The sequence below is a fragment of the Danio rerio genome, chromosome 11, assembly GCF_052040795.2.
Source record: "Danio rerio strain M-AB ecotype USA chromosome 11, GRCz13ab, whole genome shotgun sequence".
Classification (NCBI taxonomy): domain Eukaryota; kingdom Metazoa; phylum Chordata; class Actinopteri; order Cypriniformes; family Danionidae; genus Danio; species Danio rerio.
In genome coordinates, this window is record NC_141031.1 from 21,579,787 (window position 1) to 21,603,261 (window position 23,475).

At 37.0% G+C, this 23,475-nt stretch overlaps 1 long non-coding RNA gene across 1 annotated transcript; it reads left to right on the forward strand.

Annotated features, from left to right (window-relative positions):
- The first annotated feature begins 14,953 nt into the window (after window positions 1-14,953).
- On the forward strand, window positions 14,954-21,786 carry LOC141376596 (uncharacterized). Its single transcript, XR_015502603.1, has 3 exons — window positions 14,954-15,289; window positions 18,516-18,646; window positions 18,787-21,786. It is a non-coding gene; the product is annotated as an uncharacterized LOC141376596 (long non-coding RNA).
- Window positions 21,787-23,475: the final 1,689 nt, after the last annotated feature.

The following is a 23,475-nucleotide window of genomic DNA, read 5'->3' on the forward strand; positions in this document are numbered from 1 at the left end:
TATTTTATGAAAGTGGTAAGCTTGATAGATAGTTCTGGTGTACTTTGTGTTTGTGATAGATGCTGGTGTTATAGTAATGCATTTCAGTTGTTGTGCTTTTGCACGGACACTCTTAAAAAGAAAGTTTTTCTTATTGACATTAAAGACTCCATGAAGAACCTTAACCAGCAATGGAAACTTTCAATTCCTCAAAAGTTTATTTAGAGTAAAAAACAATTATTCAAAAGCTTCACACTGAGTAAATAATAAAGAGGTTTAAAAACTGTACAGTGAAAGGTCCCTTGTGGACGCCAAAATTATTCATTTATGGCATCATTGGCTGTGATACCAAACTAAAATTGCAAATTGAAAAAATATGCAAAATAAAAGTCATATATTACAAAAGGTTACACTCGCATGAGGTGTTTTTTTTAGGATATTCAAAATAGCAATATTTAACAAACCTGAAAACATTTTTTTCTGTATTTTCTTTCAGTTAATGCTTGAATAACACCTACATTGATCTTATATGTCTCGAAAAAAAAAAAGAGGCTGTGATATATGTTAACAAGTACCAATGTCAGTCATCATGAATTTGAAATCTCTTAATTTGTGAGAGTTAAAGAGACTGTTTTAGTCACACATTTCAGTGTGGAGGCCTAAATGTATTGCCAGTCAGACTACCTGTCTACCTGTAGAAGTTTTAGAAAAGAAAAAAAAAGTTTCATGTTTGGGCGAGTCACTTTTTCTGTTGCCATCATCTGCTAAAAGCTAATACAGATGTAGTTATTTATAGATGTGTTTTTGGCGCAGGTAGTGCTGTCGCCTCACAGCAAGAAGGTCGCTGGTTTGAACCTCGGCTCAGTTGGCGTTTCTGTGTGGATTTTGCATGTTCTCCCTGCGTTTGCGTAGGTTTCCTCTGAGTGCTCCGGTTTCCCCCACAGTCCAAAGACATGCGGTACAGGTGAATTGGGTAGGTTAAATTGTCCGTAGTGTATGAGTGTGTGTGTGTTTGGATGTTTCCCAGAGATGGGTTGTGGCTAGAGGGGCATCCGCTGAGTAAAAACGTGCTGGATAAGTTGGCGGTTCATTCCGCTGTGGCGACCCCAGATTAATAAAGGGACTAAGCCGACAAGAAAATGAATAAATGAAAAAATGAATAAATGAACGCTAGTCATTCTTTTTTGACATTTCCAATGCATATACTGTACAAGAATTGCATGTTCACACCAAAAAAGCTATGCAGGCATGTTATTTAAGATAAATATGATATTACTATAATCCAAATATATACTTTAGTTATTAAAATCGATATTTAAATTTACTGTAGAAGATTTCAAAATGTATTACGTTACTATTACTATAGTATTACAAATTACTAAAAAAATAATTACACTTTTTTAATGAAAATGTTGACCACTACAGTATAGTGCCACATTTTTATGGTTATTTGATTATTTTAATTTGGCTTTGAGGCCTGGATAATAAGAAGACTATAATTTAACACCAAGAGAGAATAAGGACCCAGTAAGTGCATTTTGGTCAATAACTACCATAGACTGGAAAAAGAACTTCCCATGCGCCACCCTGTGGTGAATATTACAAATCGCAACTCCTAAACAACGTAATTCTTTCTTTCTCTTAAATTCTAAATTGCTTTATTGGCTTGACTGTAAATAATACAATACTGCCAAAGTTTAAAATAGGAGGACAAATATAAAACTACAATAACATATCAAAATAAAAGAATAGAATAAAAATATCATATTAATTTGACAAAACAATTTAAGAAATAAGATGACACACACACACACACACACACACACACAAACATACACAAACATACACAGATGAAGGGCCACTGTGGTATACAGTATAGGAAAGTATTATTCCTTCCCTATACTGCTACACACATTACACACATTACATACTCTCTCTCTCTCTCTCTCTCTCTCTCTCTCTCTCTCTCTCTCTCTCTCTCTCTCTTAACCCAATCTTCACCCAACTGGACATAAATTGCTACGTTGTGTAATTACTTTACTTTTCACAACTATAATTCAGGATTTGTATGATTTAAAAGAAAAAAATATAAAGAGTAAAGTATCTTTACACATGTCAACAGTCATTCCGCACAATGAAACATATTATACCCAGGACTTTTGCACTTTATCCATGTTTTCTTTTAGCTACAGTTGAAGTCACAAGTATTAGCGTTCCTGTTCATTTTTTTTTCTTTTTTAAATATTTCTTAAATGATGATCAGCAGAGCAAGACATTTTTACTGTATTTCCTATAATTTTTGTTCTGAAGAAAGTCTTATTTGTTTTATTTCAGCTAGAATAAAAGCTGAAAAGTTTTTAATTTAAAGGACAGCTATTTTACCCCTTTATCATGATTTAAGATCATTCTTTTATGTCTCCAGAATGTGTCTGTAAAGTTTCAGCTCACAACACCCATCGGATTTTTTTTTTATACCTTCCAGAACAATGTTTTGCTCTGAACACACTAGCTGTTTTTGTTGCTTGTGCCTTTAATGCTAGTTCTCCCCGCTCACCGTTCCCACGTGCCTGTCAGAGTGCCTCAATCTCTGTCTCAGCTGATCCCACGTAACGTTTGTGAGAAATACAACAGTAAGATTTTTCCCAATGATTATTTGATGTATTTTTTGTGTGGAATTAATTCAAGTCTTTCTGTAACGTTGAGTCACACATGATGTTGTTACAAAGTTCACGTACACACAAACACACACGCACACAGCACACAAGTTTAACTTTGCAGTGCTTTTCATTACAAATATGCACTGTTTTAAAAACGTTTCAAACTTGTCAAACACATACTTGATCACATTTGATGATGATCACAGAGAGCTGAACATCTTTTAATCCCAGTTGCTTTGTGCACATCCTGTTTTGTTGATATGATTATACAAGTTCCTACAGAGACCTGTTAACTTGCGGCTGTCAATTAATTCTGTGGGCAAGAAAACCACACTCCTACGTCACCTTGCGGTGTGCCTCAAAATGGGATTTAGATCCTATTTTAACGTCAGGATTTTTTTTAAAAGAGACTTTACTGTCTTTATATCACTCCAATTTGACAGTGGACACACTATACCTACACAAAGTTCTACCCAAACAGCTTACAAAAGATGATTTCATCATAGGTGCCCTTAAAAAGAAATAAAATTTAAGGTCAGTATTATTATCCCCCTTAATGTGTGGTTTGGATAGTCTAGAACAAACTATTGTTATACATATACTTGCCTAATAACTCTAACTTGCTTAATTAACCTAGTTAACCTAGTTAAGCCATAAAATGTCATTTAACTTAAACACTAGTGTCTTGAAAAATATCTAATACAATATTATGTACTGTCATCATGGCAGAGATAAAAGAAATCAGTTATTAGAAATTACTTACTAAAACTATTATGTTTAGAAATCTGTTGAAAAAATATCTTTTTATTAAAAAGAAATTGGAGATTCAGGAGGGCAAATAATTCTGGCTTCAACTTTAAGCTAAACACATATTTAATACATAAGCATCTACTCACTTAAACCTCAATGCTGAAGTTTGAGCGATTTTACTTTTTTAAAGCTGCTTTCACAGATTTCTTTGAAAAGGATGAAGCATTTCTTCACTCTCCAGGAACGTTTGGAGGACTGGCTGTTAATGGCATCTGCTTTTTTGCTTCTTGCCGGGGGAGTTGAATTATTTTATTCCAGGAGTGTATTAAATTATCAGCGCCTGTGACACAGAAAGACCAAACAAAGCTTTTCTCACATCAGCAGAGCTTCCTGTGTGTCTTAAACATCCCTCTTATCTCTCTCTGGGTCTTTTAGTGCTGGTGTGCTGGATAAATCTCACAGGACTGTATATTATTATGTTATTAATAGCTCAGGATCAAACGGTTTTTGTGTTAACTGATGGTAACTGAATGTGTTTGAATGTTTACAACCAAAAAAGGAAGAAGATTCAGGAAGACGTTTTTTTTTATATATTATTCTACATTTGATATATCGTTCAATTCATCAAAAAGTAAAATACTTAATTTGAATATTTAAAACATGAAAATCTCATTAAAAAAAAAGATCCATCCATCCATCCATCCATCCATCCATCCATCCATCCATCATTATATATTCAGCAAACACTTTAATGCATCAACAGTCATGGCTAGAATCTAAAGGTGTTATATTTATTTTAAAAACAAATTCTAAAGTAATTTTGTAATTTAGTGCTATACTTTAAAATACGTTTAACTTTAACGTACTGAAATACATCTAATTAACTTAAGAATATTGCTGCACATTAATGGAATGAGCCAAAAGCCTATTTCTTAAACCATGCTTTTAAAAACACCCTTTTCTTTATCTCAGATAAGAAACATCCACAGATGGACCTGATTTGAAATGAATATAAGTTTGCATGCTGTCAGCAGAAAAATGACAATAAAACCAAAAGACATTTAGTAACTGACTTATATGAAACTGATAAATACTGAAAAGCAAAGAGCCAAGGACAGAGCCCTGTTGAACATCAAGTTACAAATTGGCTGTGATCCCTAAACTAAAATCTGAACCAGTCCATGGTGATTAAAGATACAACAAAGACAGCCTCGAGATGGTTTTGTAACAATGCTGACTTTACTGTATGTCCAGAAGAATAAGAATGGACAGTCTAGAACTAATCAGTTTGTTGGACTTTGTATAGAACTCATTAGGATCAGAATTTCACTTTCTAAAAATTGCTGCTGCATTGGTATATAAAATCCTGGTGATTTGAGTCAGCAACTTTATGATTTCAATTCTGAGAACAGCCAGACACACACACACAAAAAAAGGTTTGATTAAACTTGAGAGATCAAATATGGAGTTCATTTCAAACCTGAGCAACAGCAAGTGACAATGTTCTGGGAAGAGATTTTAAACCTTCATAATGACACTCATTAACCAAACTCAAGTTTTTTTTTAAGGGAATTTAGACTTACAGATGAAGAGAGGTCTGACTGAAGTTATCTTTTGTTCATTTAAGACATTTAGAGGTTTGATTGTACACAATGGAAGTCCAGGCAGAAGTTCACTGCAATAATCCAATCAAAAAAAAAAAAAAAAAAAAGACATTGTTTTAAAGAAAAAATAAAGAAATTCAGGTTTCATCAAAGACCACCCAAAACCACAGATAAAACAAGATGGGACTATTGTTGATGAAACTAGCTAAATGTAGAAATTGTGTTGTATATCAATGAAAGGGATAACAACATATTCTGTGCCTTTATAGGTGATGACGTTTCATCTGTTTGAGATCTTTACAGCTTCTTTTGGATTGAGCAGTATGTCTATGATTGGGCAGAAATATGGAAGTGGAGTGGTCCAATAATAGAACCCTGAGGAACCCACATCACCAGGTGAATAGATATTGTTTGATGATACTGTCTGTTATATCATCCATTTATAAATACACTGTAAAAAAAAAAAAAAACAGCCAGTTGCTTTTAAAGTAATTCATTGACTATTACCTTTGACAATTTAGTTGACTTAACTTTTTAAAAAGTGAGTAAACCTGTCACAAATTATTAAGTTAACAAACTATGAACATAATTATACAAAAAAAAACTATTTAAGGCAATTTAACAGATTTAAGTAAAGTCCATTTTTCACATTTATAAGGCAAAGGGATTACTCACTATTAAAAAAAATAACTACTTGCTTTTACAGTGTTAGAATATATTATCACAATTTGTTTTGTTTTTGTTTTAAATTGTAATCCTTATTACTGGAACATTTGATGTAAATACTGGTACTTTGGTATCGGCCTGCATTGTACTTTTGCCAGACATAACATTCGGCTTTCTGGTCAGCTTTAGAGTTGTCAGACTAATAAATTTGTTTCCGAAAGGTTTTAGGTTGTGTCTAGTGACTCTCCCAAAGAGCAGTGCTGAAGAAAGTGCTGATGTCTGGATAGTCTCTCCAATTTTAGCCAGAGAGTGCTGAAACTCTGTAAGTGTGGCTGACCTCTTACTCTAACAATTTCTCTTCTTGTCCAGTTGCTCAATTTGTCTTGGTTGTTTCTTTCCTTTTCCCAGTAGAATTTAGAAATACTCCTTCACAGTTTCAAGCCAAGGTAGGTTGTTCTCTGAAATAATTGTAACGTCTACTTCAACTTGGCGACTATAAGTGCACGTTGATCTGCTTTGCTCATTATAAAGTGAATTACTTCATATTACTTGAATATTATTAATATGGGGGTGAATAATTTACAAAAAAATTTATTTGAACATAGAAAGAAACTGAGCTCAAACACTTATCTGGTCAAGAGAATATTGGATTTTTCAAGTTGTCTTATATTTTTTGTTTTATTTTGGAATAATTTCATAATATATTATCAAAAACTATTTATTTTTAATTAGGTTATAGGTAACACTTTAGTTAAGGTCACAATACATGCTTTTAAGTACTGGCTTATTACCTGCCTAAGAACTGTTTATAGTAAAAAAGTATAATCTAATAAACCTAATTTCTACCTTGCTAACTATTCACAAACAGTTAATTAGTAATTTATTAAGCTAGTAGTGATAGTTAATGGTTTGTTAATACTGTGAACTATGATCTAAACTAAAGTGTTACCAAGTAATTTTAATAGCGATATAATACATTTAGATTAAATATGTTTATCTAATGGCGAGGCAGTGGCGCACTAGGTAGTGCTGTCGCCTCACAGCAAGAAGGTCGCGGGGTCGCTGGTTCGAACCTCGGCATTTCTGTGTGGAGTTTGCATGTTCTCCCTGCCTTCCCGTGGGTTTCCTCCGGGTGCTCCGGTTTCCCCCACAGTCCAAAGACATGTGGTACATGAAAAAAAACTTGCTGGATAAGTTGGCGGTTCATTCTGCTGTGGCGACCCTGGATTAATAAAGGGACTAAGCCGACAAGAAAATGAATGAATGAATGTTTATTTAATATTTTTTTTTAATAACAATAATTATTTTTCAGATTATTTGCCTCATTTCATAACGAAGGTTGAAAATTGTAGGCTAAATATAATCTAATTTATCTTTGTATCACCAAATAACTGCAAAACGTTTCCAAAATAAAATTAAAAAACTGTGGGGGATTCATTTCGCTATGGCAACTCCAGATTAATATAGGTAATAAGCCAAAAAGAAAATGAATGAATGAAATAAACTGTGATCGCTACAAGATCATTTACATAGTGAGCTTGAGTTTGCATCTTGACACTTGTAAAATTTAAGAAAGAATAGAGATACACAATCAATCTACCCTCTGTCAAAGAAAATGTACACATGAGTCAGACACAAACAGCTAGAGAGCCCTCAGCTGTTTACAGTTGTGAAATACTGAAATATAAGAAACAGATTTGCTCATTATTGCCTGAGATTTGAGCCATCAGACATCATAAGCATATTCTGTCAACAATAGTTTGGGTGATAATAGAGCATAGATTGAATTTTCTAACTTACTGTGCAGTTTCTTATGGAGAAAATTTGCATAATGTATGCAAACATGGTGAAATGGAGTTGAGTAGGATGCACTTAACACCAAGTTAAAAAAAAGTACTAGTTACATTTAAACGGTTGTATCATTGCTTTTGTTGTTTTTTATTCATACCCATATATAGTGAGTATATTGTAAGGTGAACTATCTCTTTAATTCAAAGACACATTAAGTAAAACTCTCAAAGAGAGATTAAATGTACTTTAAAACAATAAAAATTCAAGATATAGTTAGAAGTTCCCACAGAACAAAACCAGAAAAATACAGTGTAGGCTTATATAAGTTAGACTGATGTGTTATTACAAACATATTATTCAGCAATATTTTTAATCTTTTTTAAATTAAAAACTAAAAACCAAAAATGTAATCTTGCATCGGCTTGATCATCTGTTTGTTTACCCTCTGAATCCTCAAGATGGATGCTAGGTTCATCAGACAGGCAGATGGTTCAATTTAACACTACCCTGACTGTTGGGGTCATCTGATGGGTCTCCTTAATGTTGAATAATCAGTCACGGTGAAACAGTGACAGTCTGTTTGGACCCAGAACAAGTGATAAGCAGAAAAATTAGGAGCAGAACAGACCAAAATGTCTTGGCAGGGAGGAACAAAAACCATATCTGGAAACTGTAAGTTAGATAAGATGTCTAATGCAGATATTGAACTCAACTTAGCTGTCAACTGAATTCTCACTTTCAGGGACATTATCCATGTCCTTCACCAACAACTTATCAAATTAATTTATTGAGCTGTGAGGCAATATGTAGGAGGCTCAGGCTATCATTCAAAACTGACTACTATAGAACACAACAGTTGGATTCCGGAAGTAAAAAGTCCATTTATTTTCTCCACGAGGAAATATAATTTTACTTATAATTGATAATTGAAGTTGTTATATGATTGTGTGTCCTTTTGCTTAACTCATGTTCTTATTCATTGACAATATAACTTAGAAAAAAAATTGTGGGATATGTACAAAATAGGCTACTACATAACATGATGCAATGTTTAAAATTGCACCAATCATAGATTTTAAGAAAACTAAGATTTATAAGTAAGCATAAATAAGCATACATAAACATATTTTTCATTTTTGGTGAAATATCCCTTAAAATGTTTTAATAATATTCATACTTTGCCATACACTTTCATAGTATTCCCCAGCTAATACAATGGACTGTAAAGGCTAATACATAATCTTTGCATTTGCCATTTACAGTGCTGTACAGAACTGCTCTCTCAGCTTAATCCTGAACATTTGGTTGCTTAAATCTGATTGACTGATAGCTGGCGCCAACAGTTACAGCACGCGTCCAGCTGTTTCGCCCTAGTTTATTACTCGGCCCACTCGATCGACAAGCAGAAAACACTCTACAGTTTGAAACTACTCTTGCTCTTGGACAACATAACGCACTTTTAAGGCTTTTTTAGTCGAGAATGTAGTTGTGTAGATTGCAACTATGCAGTTTATTTATAAGGATAGTGCCTCTTTTAAAATATTTATAGTTTCTGATGTGTGTGTCGGCGGCCGTTAGCCTGTCTTTAAACGAAGAAGGTTGATAATATTCATCCACAAGATGGCGACAGAGACTGCATAATAAGCCCTTAGAGAAAACAAAATCAAATCATCATTAAACAGGTAAAAGACTTTCCAAGTCAATCTCTCTCTTTTATATGTTGTAGTGCTGTATTTATACCCTAGTAATATTGGGATCTCCTGATTGCAACAGATAAATACTAGGAGAGATATCTCTGTAGATTCATGGCATTTCATGCCATTCAGCGTTATAATCTTAAAATGTGGGCAGAATCACCTGTTTTGGTATTACTTTATATATTGCGCAAGATAATCCATTAAATACTAGCTCTAAAATTAGGTTTGTGAATGAGCAAAGGTTTCTGCTCCGACGTCAGCTGCAAATGTGAATGGCGGAAGAAAGTAGTTCCTCTTTCAACAATTTTTTGAGACTCTCCATGTTTGATTTTCTTTTTTTATACACATTATGATGTTGGACTGTTGTACAAACGCAATATCACAGCAGTGCGTTACACAATGTTACAGCCAGATCACACTGCAAGTTACTAGTGTGATATTGCTCAGTCTACATGCTTTCAGAAATAACCTATAAAGGTTTTAAAACATGTTTCTAATTGTTTACACATTAACAACAAAAAAATAATTCATCCATGTAAATTCTCTTCTATACTCCTTTAAAACGAAAATGTAAAGTAACTTACATAAGTACATTTTATGTGGATACATTTGTTTATATGGCCATGTAATTATGATAATTTGTAGACTTGACCTTCGTTACATAAATAATAATAATAATAATAATAATAATAAAAGACCTTAAAGGGATAGTTCTCCCGTAAATGAAAACTGTCATAATTTATTCACCCTTCACTTGTTCCAAATTTTTATTTATTTTTTTTAACACAAATGAACATATTTGGAAAAATGTTTGCTGCTGACACCCATTGAGTTACATTAGTTGTTGTTTCATTTCAGAGGCTGCATCCTCCGAAGAATGCAGACTTCAAAGATGAGTCCTTCAAAGTCCACACATGCTGAACCGAGCATTTTGAAATGAGAAGATCTAGCCTAAAGGACAGATTCCATCACCTAGTGACTGAAACAGCTGATTAACAAGAGGTAATAAAATTTGTATGACAGATGTGTTTAAGTCTAGATTTGAATTTGTCTAATGTTGGAGCACATCTGAAAATTTCTGGTAGCTGATTCCAACAGCGGGAGGCAAAGTAGCCCTGGAATTTCTAGTTTCTTTGATCCTAATGATCTGAGGGACTTGCTAGGTTTGTATTTAGTGAGCATGTCTGTAATGTATTGAGGTCCATTTAGTGATTTGTAGACAAGTACTTCAAAATCTATTCTGAATGTAACTGGGAGCCAGTTAAGGCCTGAGGACAGGTGTGATGGTTTCTGATTTTCTGGTTCTGGTCAGAATCCTGGCAGCAGCATTCTGGATGAGGTGCGACTGTCTCACTGTCTTTTTGAGGAGGCCGTTAGGAGTCAATTTCTGTAATCCATCCTGCTGGTGATAAAAGCATGAACAAGTCCTCCCTGGAAACAAAGCATCTAATTCTGCGAATGTTTTTGAGATGATAGTATGATGATTTACTAACTGCCTAGACATGACTACTAAAACTCAGATCTGACTCCAGAATTAGACCAAGATTCTTTACCATATTTTTGTTCTTTGACCCTGAGAGCCAAGGTATGCATTTACAGTACCTTGAGAACTTCATCTTTGTTCCCAAATGCAATGACTTCAGTTTTCTCCTTGACTAAAAACGTTTTGCCACATTTTTTCAATAAATGCATTGGCAGAGGGTTTCAATGCGGCTGTAGTTAGGCAGTACGGCTAAGTAGATCTGAGTGTCATCAGCACAGGTGTGGTAGGAGATTTGGTTCTTTCTCATTATTTGGCTCAGTGGGAGCATACAAAAGTGGAACAGGAGAGGTGCCAGAGTTGAACCTTGTGGGACTCCATTTTAAGCGATTTGAAGACAAAACAAGGTTCACAAAAGCTGGAAATATATTTCCTTTGAATCATATATGTACACACACACGCATGTAAACTGTCTATAAAATCCCTTTTTAGTAAGACATCTCATACTTAATTCATACATTAAATCTAGAGTTTGCTTTTAAAAACCTTCCATTGTCAGTGCGCAACGAATATTTGGATGTTTGAGGCCACAAAGGATCCACTGGTTGTATATTTCATCACCTGGGAAATGAATGACTCAATTGGAGGATGCATTTCAAGAAGCCTGACGCAGTGACCTTTGAATGCAGCCTGCAGAGGATGCAGCCTCTAAAGTGAGACACAGCTATAGTATTAATTTCATACTATGGAAGTCAACCAGCAACCAGTATTCTTCAAAATATCTCGTCTTGTGTTTAACAGAGAGAGAGACTCATAAAGCTTTGAAACCATTCATTATTTCGCCACAGCGAAATGAAACACTTATATACCATACTTTTCCAGCATATGTTTTATGCAGAGGATGACCTTCTAGCTGCAACCCATCACTGGGAAACACCAATACACACTCATTCACACACACACACTCATACACTACGGTCAATTTTAGCATACCCAATTCACCTGTACCACATATCTTTGGACTTGTGGGGAAACTGGAGCACCCGGAGCAAACCTACTCGAACACGAGGAGAACATGCAAACTCCCCACAGAAATACCAACTGGTCCAGCCGAGGCTCGAACCAGCGACCTTCTTGCTGTGAGGTGAACGTGTTACCCACCGCATCGCCCAGTTTGAAACCACATGAGGGAAAATAAATAATCTGGTAATTTCAATTTTTGGCTGAACTATTCTTTTAAAAAACTTCTTTTTGTAGATCTACAACTGCAAACAACTGAATGTCTGGATTCAAAAAGGTATTATTAAGCAGCTTAAATTTTCTTTTCTTCAGAGGCTTTAAAGGTGAAGATGACATTTGGAAAGTGTACAGGAAATATCTTCCAGAACACACACACCATTTACGTGCTCCATGCCTTGATCTAATCATCCACTTTCTTCTTCAACACCATCAAACTCGGTCAGCTTCTCCCCTTTCCCGCTTCGGGATATTTGGCAAGGCTTCTTGTCTCTCGCTCTCGGATCTTTCTCTTCTTCTCGTCTGCCTGGACTTCCTTCCACAAATTCATCTCTATATGTTTCAGCTAATGAATCTGGTTTGTGTTTCAGCTGTTACAGTAAGGAGTACTAGTAGGGAGGAGGTTGCATCCTCTCAGGATGACTACATCTCCGAAATTACAATGCTGGACCGCGGGGAGAGGCGTGTAGGAACGCCTGCACAATGAAAGTGGGGTGGGGTCACCTACACGTTGATGGCACTGTCATATCCCACTCATGGCCTTTAGACACGTTGTTAAACCATCTAAGAGGTAGGAAGTGATGCTAGGTATGGAGGTGTTCACAGGATGTCCTGAACAATAATAGGCTGGGTTGACAGGAGGAAGTGACAGGGCGACATACTTCTGACGTAGGAAGAGACGGGACGACGTTGGCCCAGTTTTGTGGGAAAAACTGAGCATGCTCAGCTGCCTTGTATAGAACAAAGGCCACTGCTTGCGCCTCTTGGGACACACAGATTTCGTTCAGTGTGCCTGCTGAGAAAGCAAAAAATAGAAGCCTTACACATTTGCTAACACACATGAACCTTGGCCAAAATACACAAAAGTATTTCAGAGGAGACCAACTTTGATTTCAGGAATAGAGCCAACAACTGTGGACTGAAGCACTGTAGAGGAGGACAGGGATAGTTGTGGCATTTAGTTTTAATTACTGTCTGTGACTTCAGACACTGATACGGTTGTCCCATATTGGTTACAAATTAGATTTGCTTTTGAAATCCATAAACTGGGTAAATAGTCAAGTTCAAAGAGTTGTCAATCTGACATTGATGTAGCTTTATTTGTTCCAATGATGACAAAAATGTTTTAAAGGTGCCATTGCTTCAATATTGTATGTTAAATTGTTCTCTGATATCTGCGTGGGGCTTAGGCATGTTCAAAAATTCCCCAGACATGTTATTTAATTGCTCATTTACAACTATAGAAATTATTATGAAAAGCTTGGTTTGACCATATTTAGAACAGTCATTAATATTAATGAGCCTGGTTGGATGCTCTGCAGCTTTTCAAGTAAGTGCTCTGTCTCTCACATACATGCACACTCAAGCAATGTGAAGTACATGTATGCGAATCTCCCGTTCCACCACATCCCATAGGTGGACATGGTCAGCAACAAGGTAGGCTATGGCATTGACACAATGCTTAATTGGTAATAATTGACCTAAAATGTTTCAAGGAAATATCCGCCACACCATTACACCACCACCAGCAGCCTGAACCGTTGAAATACGACAGGATGGATCCATGCTTTCATGTTGTTGACACCAAATTCTGACCCTACCATTTAAATGTTGCAGCAAAAATCGAGACTCATCAGACCAGGCAACATTTTTCCACTCTTCTATTGTCCCATTTTGTGATGAGCTTGTGTGAGTTGTAGCCTCAGTTTCCTGTTCTTAGCTGACAGGAGTGTCACCCGGTGTGGTCTTCTGCTGCTAAAGCCCATCCGCCTCAAATTTCGTTGTGTTCAGAGATGCTCTTCTGCATACCTCAGTTGTATTGAGTGTTTATTTGAGTCACTGTTGCCTTTCTATTAGCTCAAATTAGTCTGGCCATTCTCCTCTGACCCCAACAAGGCATTTGTGCCCACAGAACCGCCGCTCACTGGATATTTTCTCTTTTTCAGACCATTCTTTGTAAACCCTAGAGGTGGTTGTGTGTTAAAATCCCAGTAAATCAGCAGTTTCTAAAATACTCAGACCAGCCCATCTGGCACCAACAACCATGCCACATTCAAAAGTCAATTTAATTTATCTGTATTTGTATAGCGCTTTTATAATGTGGATTTTGTCAAAGCCGCTTCACATAGAAGATTATAGTGATTTAAAAATGTCAGTTCTGTTCAGTTCAGTGTGGTTTAATATTCACTGCTTAAAGTCCAAACACTGCAGAGCAATCCATCGATGTGCAGCTCTACAAGTCCCAAACCATACAAGCCAGTGGTGACAGCGGCGAGGGGCTCTCTAGGATCTCAGGATGAGTATCACTATATTTTGTATTTCCTGTGTGACCTGATAAAGACCATGTATGCTGGAACAATGTCCAATTTAATTTCTCTTTCGAGAGCTAAAGTGGCAGAGGGCACTGATTTTTTTTCTATTATTCACCTTTCCCATATTTAGTATTCTGGGCAAGCTGTGATAAGATCTCTGTGAGCATACTGTATGTCTATGCTAGTAGATTTTCAAAATAAGAGTCCCACATGCAAAGTATGTATACAAGCTTAGATTATAAGGGGGAAAATAAACCTGTTGTAATTTCATTAGGAAACATTATGACCAATCAAATGGATCGTGGGGCATAAATATTAATGATAATGTGTGCATCATAACAGTCAGTGTTGCAACTGTCCTGATTTTCTATAGAAATTTACACTCACAGGATTTACATGAGAATGAGGACACACTGGGGTTTAAGGCTCATGGTCATTTCCATGTACTCAACTGATATTATTCAGCTATGCCTATGTATTAACATTTTCATTGTATTTCAACTTTAAGTTAAATGTTTAGGATGATCTGTCTAAGCAATTTGACAGCTTTATTGTTTGCAGAATTTAATCTTTATTTTTAATTTAATTTATTTTCAGTTTTTAACACTGAAAGAGTGTGTGTTAAGGTGTTTAAAATTTCATTTGAACTACTGTTCTGTGATAGAAAAGATGCAATAATATAACATATATAATACTGCGATTCAAGTTTTTAGATCTTTCCCCCCATTTTTTAAAAGAATAATTACTTATACTTTATGTTGCTACATGTTTTGTTTTTGCTGTTCTGTTCAGTGTTATCATTGCCTAACCAACAAGTACATAGCTACCATAAATGACATCTACTGAACAAACATTAATTTAGGCTGATGCTGCACAGATTATTGTAAAATCCATGTTGTTCCCTCAGAGTTATAGACATGCCTTGTAAGAACTCTCAAGCTGCGTCGTTTCCCAGATGCCGAGAAGCCCAGTGACGTTGTCCTCCCATGTGCGTGGATGTGTTTGAGCGCAGTGACGTCTGTTTGGATCTGACCAGCAAGCAGAAAAGAGGAAGATGGCAAAGGAAAGGGATGTGAAGGGAGGAGTTCTGGGAAGACGTGGAGCGGCTTGAGAAGAGGTATTATTTGGGCATAAATCACACATTTTTTCAAGCGTAAAAATCTGACGTGAATTACTGTACTGCCAGCTTTGTTTGCAATGTTTTGCTCAGTTTGTTCAAATATTTTCTTTATTCCCAGTTTAATATGCTGAGACCATCTGAAAACTGATTTCTCAGCATCAAAGCATTGTTTAGCCTGATTTGTTTTGTTTTATTGATAGCCTGACAATGATAACATTGGCTTATCCAATTGCTTGTGTTTGGGGCATGGCTATCCGTTTGTTTGACCAATGACAGACAGGGGAGTGTTAAAGAAAATTAAAGGTTTGATCACAGTTATTGTTTTTGCATTTTGTATTGTTAAAAAGGATATAAAAATCTATGTTCTTAGTTTTATTTTAATATATTAGCAGTCAAGTATTTCTAAACATTATTTCATAAATACTTTTTTATGTGGCATTTTACTAAAACAGTAGGAATTATAATGTTTTAATTGAGAGATTGCTGCAGAATAGAAATTGAGACAAAAAAGCTTCATACCATATGGTGTACAAAAACAACGACAGACACTAATAACTGAGTGTCTGAATAAAATTATAAAATGCAAGAAAAAATTGTTCATATGCATTAGTGGTTAATCTCTTGTACACACGTGGGGTCTAATTTTGTATAAAATCTCTTTGAATGCAGCCAAGAATGCTTTTATTTTAAACACACTAACTTAACAGCTCACAATAAGCACTAACAAGTCATTGAGTTATTGCATTTATGGAGATAATCAGCCGGAATGTCTGTTTTGTGTAGCGATCCATGTGTGAGCTTGTGCTTGAGGTTTAGTAAAAGGGTAGGTGTCATGATGATTGTCTCAAAATGATCCCAAAGCGTGTGCATAGCCTGGAGGATCGTCTTCCAGACTGTTGTAGTGCACCGCAAACCACTTTAAACATCACAAAAGAACAAATTATACGACAGATGCCCGTAAAGTTCAGAATAGGCTCTCAAGTTTGTCTGCTTTTCGCATTTCCTTCTTTGCCAACCTGAGTCAAGACAATGAGTAATGTCAGACTTTTTTTATATACCCGACACAGACATTGGAATAGAAGAGCCAGTTGATGCAGTGCATATGTTGATGTTTATTGCCAAGGCATTGTTTGGTAAATTACCAGCATATATTTGCAGTCTTTTATCAAATGACACTGTTGATTCACTGTTGGTTCAGTTTAGGTAAGGCAAGTTTATTTAAATAGCACATTTAATACACAATGGTTATTCAAAGTGCTTTACATAAACAAGAATAAAAGAAACATGAAATACAGCAAAGAATAAAGATGATTAAAAACAGATTAAAATATGTTAAAACAGGTTTTAAAGGAATGAAAAAGAAAAAAAAAAGATATAGGGAGAGTATAAGTAATGCAGGGTAAAATGTAACCAGTAGTTTTAAGGTATTTGCTCAGGGTTAACCAAAGCCTGGTTCTGAGGTTTTCACCACATTGTCAGCAGACGTCTGCCAGCTAATTATTGAAAAGGTTTGGTGAAACTTGGATGAGAAATACAGGAGCAACCATTTTTCAGCATACATTTATTTTTTATTATACTGGATGTTTTTTTACTTGAAAAAAAATTATGGGAGCAGCACGGTGGCGCAGTGGGTAGCACAATTGCCTCACAGCAAGAAGGTCGCTGGTTCAAGCCCTGGCTGGGTCAGTTGGCATTTCTGCATGTTCTCCCCGTGTTCACGTGGATTTCCTCCGGGCGCTCCGGTTTTCCCCAAAAACGTCCAAAAACATGGTATAGGTGAATTGGGTAATCTAAATTGTCCGTAGTGTATGTATGAAATCGAAATCGTATGAAACCGGTGCTGGGTTGCAGCTGAAAGGGCATCCGCTGCATAAAACATATGCTGGATAAGTTGGCGGTTCATTCCAAGGCGACTGTGACTGCTAGCCAGTTTTGAGGAAAACACAACACCACGGGTTGGTTGTAACAGGATGTTGTTACAAATAAGCCACACGCTGTTTGGTTCATTTTTGAATTTTGAGTGAAACATTGAGAACTTTTATACATTTTTTTTTATTTTTTTTAGAAAATATCAATTTTATTGCTAATAATGCAAATAAATGCATTGTATAATAATGGATTGAATGCTGTGCTAGGAAGAATAAAACATTGAGTTAAGTACAACGAAAATAGGCATCACTGTGGCACAATGAGTAGCACGATCACCTCACAGCAAGAAGGTCGCCAGTTCGAGCCTCGGCTGGGTCTTGGCGTTTCTGTGTCGAGTTTGCATGTTCTCCACATTTGCGTGGGTTTCCTCTAAGTGGCCTGGTTTCCCCCACAGTCCAAAGACATGCACTATAGAATTGAATTAGCTAACTGTACCTTAGTGTATTTGTGTAAACGCAAGTGTGTATGGGTGTTTCCTTGTGTTTGGTTGCAGCTGGAAGGACATCCACTGTGTAGTTCATTAAGGTGTGGTTAAATACCCTGTTTAATAAGAGACTAAGCCGAAAACAAAATGAATGACAGCGAAAATATACTATTTAAAGTAAACTGAATTTTAATTGTGTGAAATCTGACTTCATAAGCATATGTTACAACTAACAATCTGTCTGTTACAGCCCTGCCCTGCATGTGGGGTAAATAGTAAAATTTTTACTCCAGTCACTTTTGGCAGTACTGCACAGACACCATTGGTCTGGCGATCATGAAACAAGTGCTCATTTGTAGGAGAGGCTTGTGTGCTGTTGGTAAAAAAATATGCATTGTCTAATCCCATTACTATGTTCATTATTTGGCCAAAACCAAAAAGTGTTACTTTGGGCCCACGCTCTACTCTAATAGTGCAATCTGTCAGACAAAGCAGAGTGCTAAATCAGTAAAGACAAAGCTAATTTGAAGGAATAAAATTAGTTTATTTCAGTTCAGTTTAATATGCATTAACACACTCTCACTTTAACCTGTACATTACATGTATGTGACCCTTAAGAAATGCTGGGTCCAATACAGACAAACCCAGCCAGATGAGTTAAATTTTAACAATTATTTTAACTTCAAATTTCAACCCAAGTTGGGTTTGTCCATATTTGACCTAAAATTGGGTTAAAGTAACTCAGCATTTTTTTGATTGTGCATGTGTATTAGCTAAGAAATGAATGAATACGTACAGTATTACATGTAAAAGTGTGCTTAAAAATGAACCTGCTATTCAATTAATCTAGCTTATTCAATTCACCTATAGCGCATGTCTTTGGACTGTGGGGAAAACTGGAGCACCTGGAGGAAACCCACGTGAAAATGGGGAGAACATGCAAACTTCACACACAAATGCCAACTGACCCGGCCGGAGTTCAAACCAGTGACCTTCTTGCTGTGAGGCCTACTGATTTCCTGCAAAATTTGCTGAAAAATACAGTATACATATGCAAACATGGCTAATGTAAATCTTGTTTATTCCTCTGAACACCTGCATGTTCTGTTTCATCTTCTACAACTATCTCTTCTGGTTATAGAGCGGTTGTGGTGGGAGGAAGACTGAGGAGAAAGGGATGAGTGAAATGAGAAGACATATGGAGAATGAGAGACGTTGCGCAACTCACTTTTCTTGCTTCGCCATTAGGTAAGTGGGAGACTGTTGTTGTAAAAGCACATTCCCTGGATGTTAGTACTATCAGCCTGTGCGATGGAGTGAATAGCACAGACATTTGACTGTTTGTGAGCGTAGAGCTGAGTGGAGACAGATATACCAGCCCATTTGGAAAGGGCCATCTCAAAGAGGTAGGAGACAGTTTATGTTACAGAGAGAGAATACTCTGACATTACAAGTGCTGCACAGTTCAAATATGCCACTGCTATCCTTCATACTGTATATAGTACTGGAGATACAATGTCAAGTGGAAACAATCGCTCTGTTCCAAAACATAAAGAGCTGTCTTGTTGGTTGCTAGAAGCCAGTCGTACTGTATTAGGTCTGCAGTTTGCCTTAGTAGTCAACACCGTTTCAGAACACCTCATTTTAAGCAGTATTGTAAACTCCTTAGGAAAGGCAATCCCAAAATGCATTGTGTCAAAAACTAGATAATTATAACCAGTTCTTCCAAAATTATATTCTTCCCTAATATAGTATGTGAGCCTATTAGTATTTCCAAATACACAGTTTTCAAAAAACAGCGAGAAGTACCCGGATAATCTAATGCAGTGGTGTCCAAATTCGGTCCTTGGGAGCCGGTGTGCTGCAGATTTTAGCTCCAACTTGCTTGAACACACCTGCAGGGATGTTTCTAGTAAACCTAGTAAGAGCTTGATTGGCTACAGTAGGCCAGGCATGTCTGATTTCTGAAGTGCACATCCAATGGACCCTTTAATATCCCATAAGGCAACATGACAGAATTTATGAATGGGAGTGAAGCAATGGAACTGTTGGAGTTAGCTCATGTGATAATGACAAATGCTGGATTTAATACATTTGAATTCCATCCATACTCCTTTCTACAAGTTCAGACTGCACGATTTTTCAAAATAGTCGCGTCACAGATGAATATCTGGGGAACCGTTTTGTCGCTTCTGTGTTTAAACTGCAAGATAAAGATCTGCACGGGACAAAATTTTGAATCCAGCTCCCACCAAGTTTTAGAACAGAAACCCGACCATTCCTGCTTATGTTTAGTTTTCGTTATCCCACTGCCCGAACTGCCATTTTCTGCCTGCCGAGCCCATTCCCGCTCACGAGCGGAGGGTTGTAGGGGGAGGAGGTGTGTGTGTGTGTGGTGGTGGGGGGGGGGGGGGGGGGGTGTTGTTCTTGCTCGATAGTCGGTAGTCAATATTGTTAGACAACCCGCTCCCGTCCAAAATGAGACTAGTTACTGACCGCTCCCGTGCTTTATTTGGAAATTTATTCCTTCGCTGCAGAAGACTGGTCGGACCTCTACTGCAAGACCTCTGCTGCAAAATGCATCGGCAACAAGGGGTTTCACATTGCATGACTTTAAAACAGAAAGAATCGCTGACAACTTTGTCCACAAACTAAAGAAGTAGTGACATGGAAACAATGCAAAGTCACATAGTATATCATTTGTTATTAACTACATAATGAGAAAGAAGCCTTTAGTGAGATGTACTCATTTTGCTTACCTGGCTTTGAAGGGAACTTGTTGTGATATTGCTCAGAAGAGACGTCAAACACACACGGCTGCTCCTGTCAAATTTCCACTAGTTTTTCCTCCATTTCTTGGGTCCAAATAGACTACTTCTCCCCCAACCTCCCGCTGACTGCAGATATCCATACTAGTAGATGCTGCTCTATCATTGGCTGTAAGTGATAGCCGATGTTGTTTTCAATCAGAACACATTTCACATGGCATGATTTGAATCACCTACAGCTCCAGATATTTAGCATGCCAAATATCTGACGGGTGTCTGCGACTCATCCGCAATTCTCTTAGATCACGTCTTTAGTAGTTCACACTGTGTGAGTGTTACGCGTTTAAATGAGCACCGATTTGCTTGTGATTTCAAGCATTTGTCTGCGATTTCTCAAAACCTGTCGGCAAGTCAAAATCTGGGCTAAAATCATGCAGTCTGAACTCGGCATTATTTTAGGATTGTAAAAGTGAAGACAGATTGAAAAGTGTAAAATTACATGACACTCTGGAATACTTCTTTCTAGTCAGTCATGTCACTAATGGGTTTGTTATTGCCTCAATTACCAATAACCAGTATCTCAATTCCCTCATAACCAGTAAAACGGATAGAGAAGCTTATGTAACTCCGCTGGACCTACACCACTTAATGCACTCTGAGCTGGTATTGAACTGGCAACTCTGCATGGGAGTTGGTTGCTCTAACAAGGACGCTAAAGACCATGGCCTCTAGTGTTTGATGCTAGAGCACCTTTTCGGGTTCAGAGAAATGAGGTTTACCTGCACAGCACTTTACCAGCTGGCTTCTGTTGCATTCCTCCCCCTAAATCTCACTACTATCCAGCACCAACGTAATCCTGCCAGTACTACACCACCCAATCCACTCCGAGCTGTGATCGAACTGGCAACTCACACCTTTTAAGGTTCAGAGGAATGAGGTTTACCTGTACAACATTTTATTAGCTGGCCTCTGTTAAACTTATATGGGTGCTATAGAAATTTCAAAGCAAGACATGTCAGGGGCTTGGTCACGCTATGTGCATTTATTCTGGGATTTTGAGCTAATCATGCTAAGCAAATTGCTAACATCACACTTTGCTAGAAAAAGCTGTCAGCCAAGTCCCCGTGTATAGTGGCATGCTATTGTATAGAGCAGTGATTCTCAAACTTTTTTCACCAAGTACCACCTCAGAAAAAAATTGTCTCTTTAAGTATCACGATAATGACTGGTATTGAAATACATAGTAGGCTCAATTGCTACAGCTCTGCACAGTTCACAAACGTGGCAGATTAATACTTATTATTATGAATATTTATTATTGTCAGCCACTTCAGCCACTGTAATAAATAGTTTGAACAATAACACATACAGGTAAAAAAAGATAAATAAAATGCCAACGTTTAAATTAAAATGTGATGTTAAAAGTTAATTGAAAATGGCACTGTTCTTAAAAAGTTAAAAGAAAACTGCTGTACTTAAATGTAAAGTATTATCATAAATAATAATATATGGCCCACGTGGGCCATATATTATTTCATTACATTTCATTTTCTTGTCGGCTTAGTCCCTTTATTAATCCGGGGTCACCACAGCGGAATGAACCACCAACTTATTCAGCAAGTTTTATGCTGTGGATGCCCTTTCAGTCGCATCCCATCTCTGGTAAACATCCACACACACACATTTACACTCATACTCATACACTATGGACAATTTACAGAGCACCCAGACGAAACCCACGCGAAAGCAGGGAGAACATGCAAACTCCACACTCGAACCAGCGACCTTCTTGCTGTGAGGCGACAGATATCTAGATATAATTAGATAAAATATTAGATGTGGTCCCACATGGGCATTTAATATATATTGTTAGAGACGTGTGTCAGAGAAGCAAGTGATTAAACAATACCTGTTAACATTGGGATATAAAAATACGAGATATGTTACAAGTATGGGGAGGAAAATAACCTCAAATGATAGAATACATAACAAACATTAGAAAAATTAAAATAAAAAGTTAAGCCTATTAAAATCAATTTCCGGATCACATCCTTGTTATTTTACGCGTCAAAGGGTTAAACTTCCTTCATTCCTTCCTTTTCTTGTCGGCTTAGTCCCTTTATTTATCCGGGGTCGCGTCAGCGGAATAAACCACCAACTTATCCATTAAGTTTTTATGCAGCAGATGCCCTTCCAGCCGCAACCTATTTCTGGGAAACATCCAGACACACATTCACACACACACACACTCATACACTACTGACAATTTAGCCTATCCAATTCACCTGTACTGCATGTCTTTGGACTGTGGGGGAAACCGGAGCACCCGGAGAAAACCCACGCGAAGGCAGGGAGAACATGCAAACTCCATCCAGAAACGCCAACTGAGCCGAGGTTCGAAACAGCGACCCAGCGACCTTCTTGCTGTGAGGCGACAGCACTACCTACTTCACCACTGCCTCGCCCAGGGTAAAACTGTTCATTTTTTTTTTTACTTGAATTATTCTACAATTCCTCTGCGTACCATTATAAGGAAGCCTGCGTATCACTTGTGGTACATGTAACCCAGGTTGAGAACCACTGAGATTTCAGATCATTTCAGATGATCAGAGCATTTCAGATCATTTATCAGTTACAGTATAACTAATGAGCTCTGGTTCAGTTAGAACTGCTGGTTTAGATAGCAGTATACGTAGCTAGTTGGTAGCGATGCAGATAACTAGATTTTTGAACAGAGCTACAACAAGAATTGTATGTTGAAATTCTCCATGAGGCATTTGGCTACTCTTATCGGTTTCATTTGCTTCTTTTCATCTCCCTCACTGTCTTTCTTTCCCTCTACATCTGTCTCTCTTTTTTTCCTTCAAAGATTTTTGGAAATATTAATTTACATACCAGAGAGATGCCCCTACAGAGAAGCATTACCATACTATCATGTGTACCAGAAACATGGCAGTGCAGGTTCATTTCTTATTATTTATTCTGTATTTTGTTCTCGGGTTGACAGTTTTTATAAACACAGACCAGACTTATCTATGAAACATTTGTGACTTGCAGGTGCT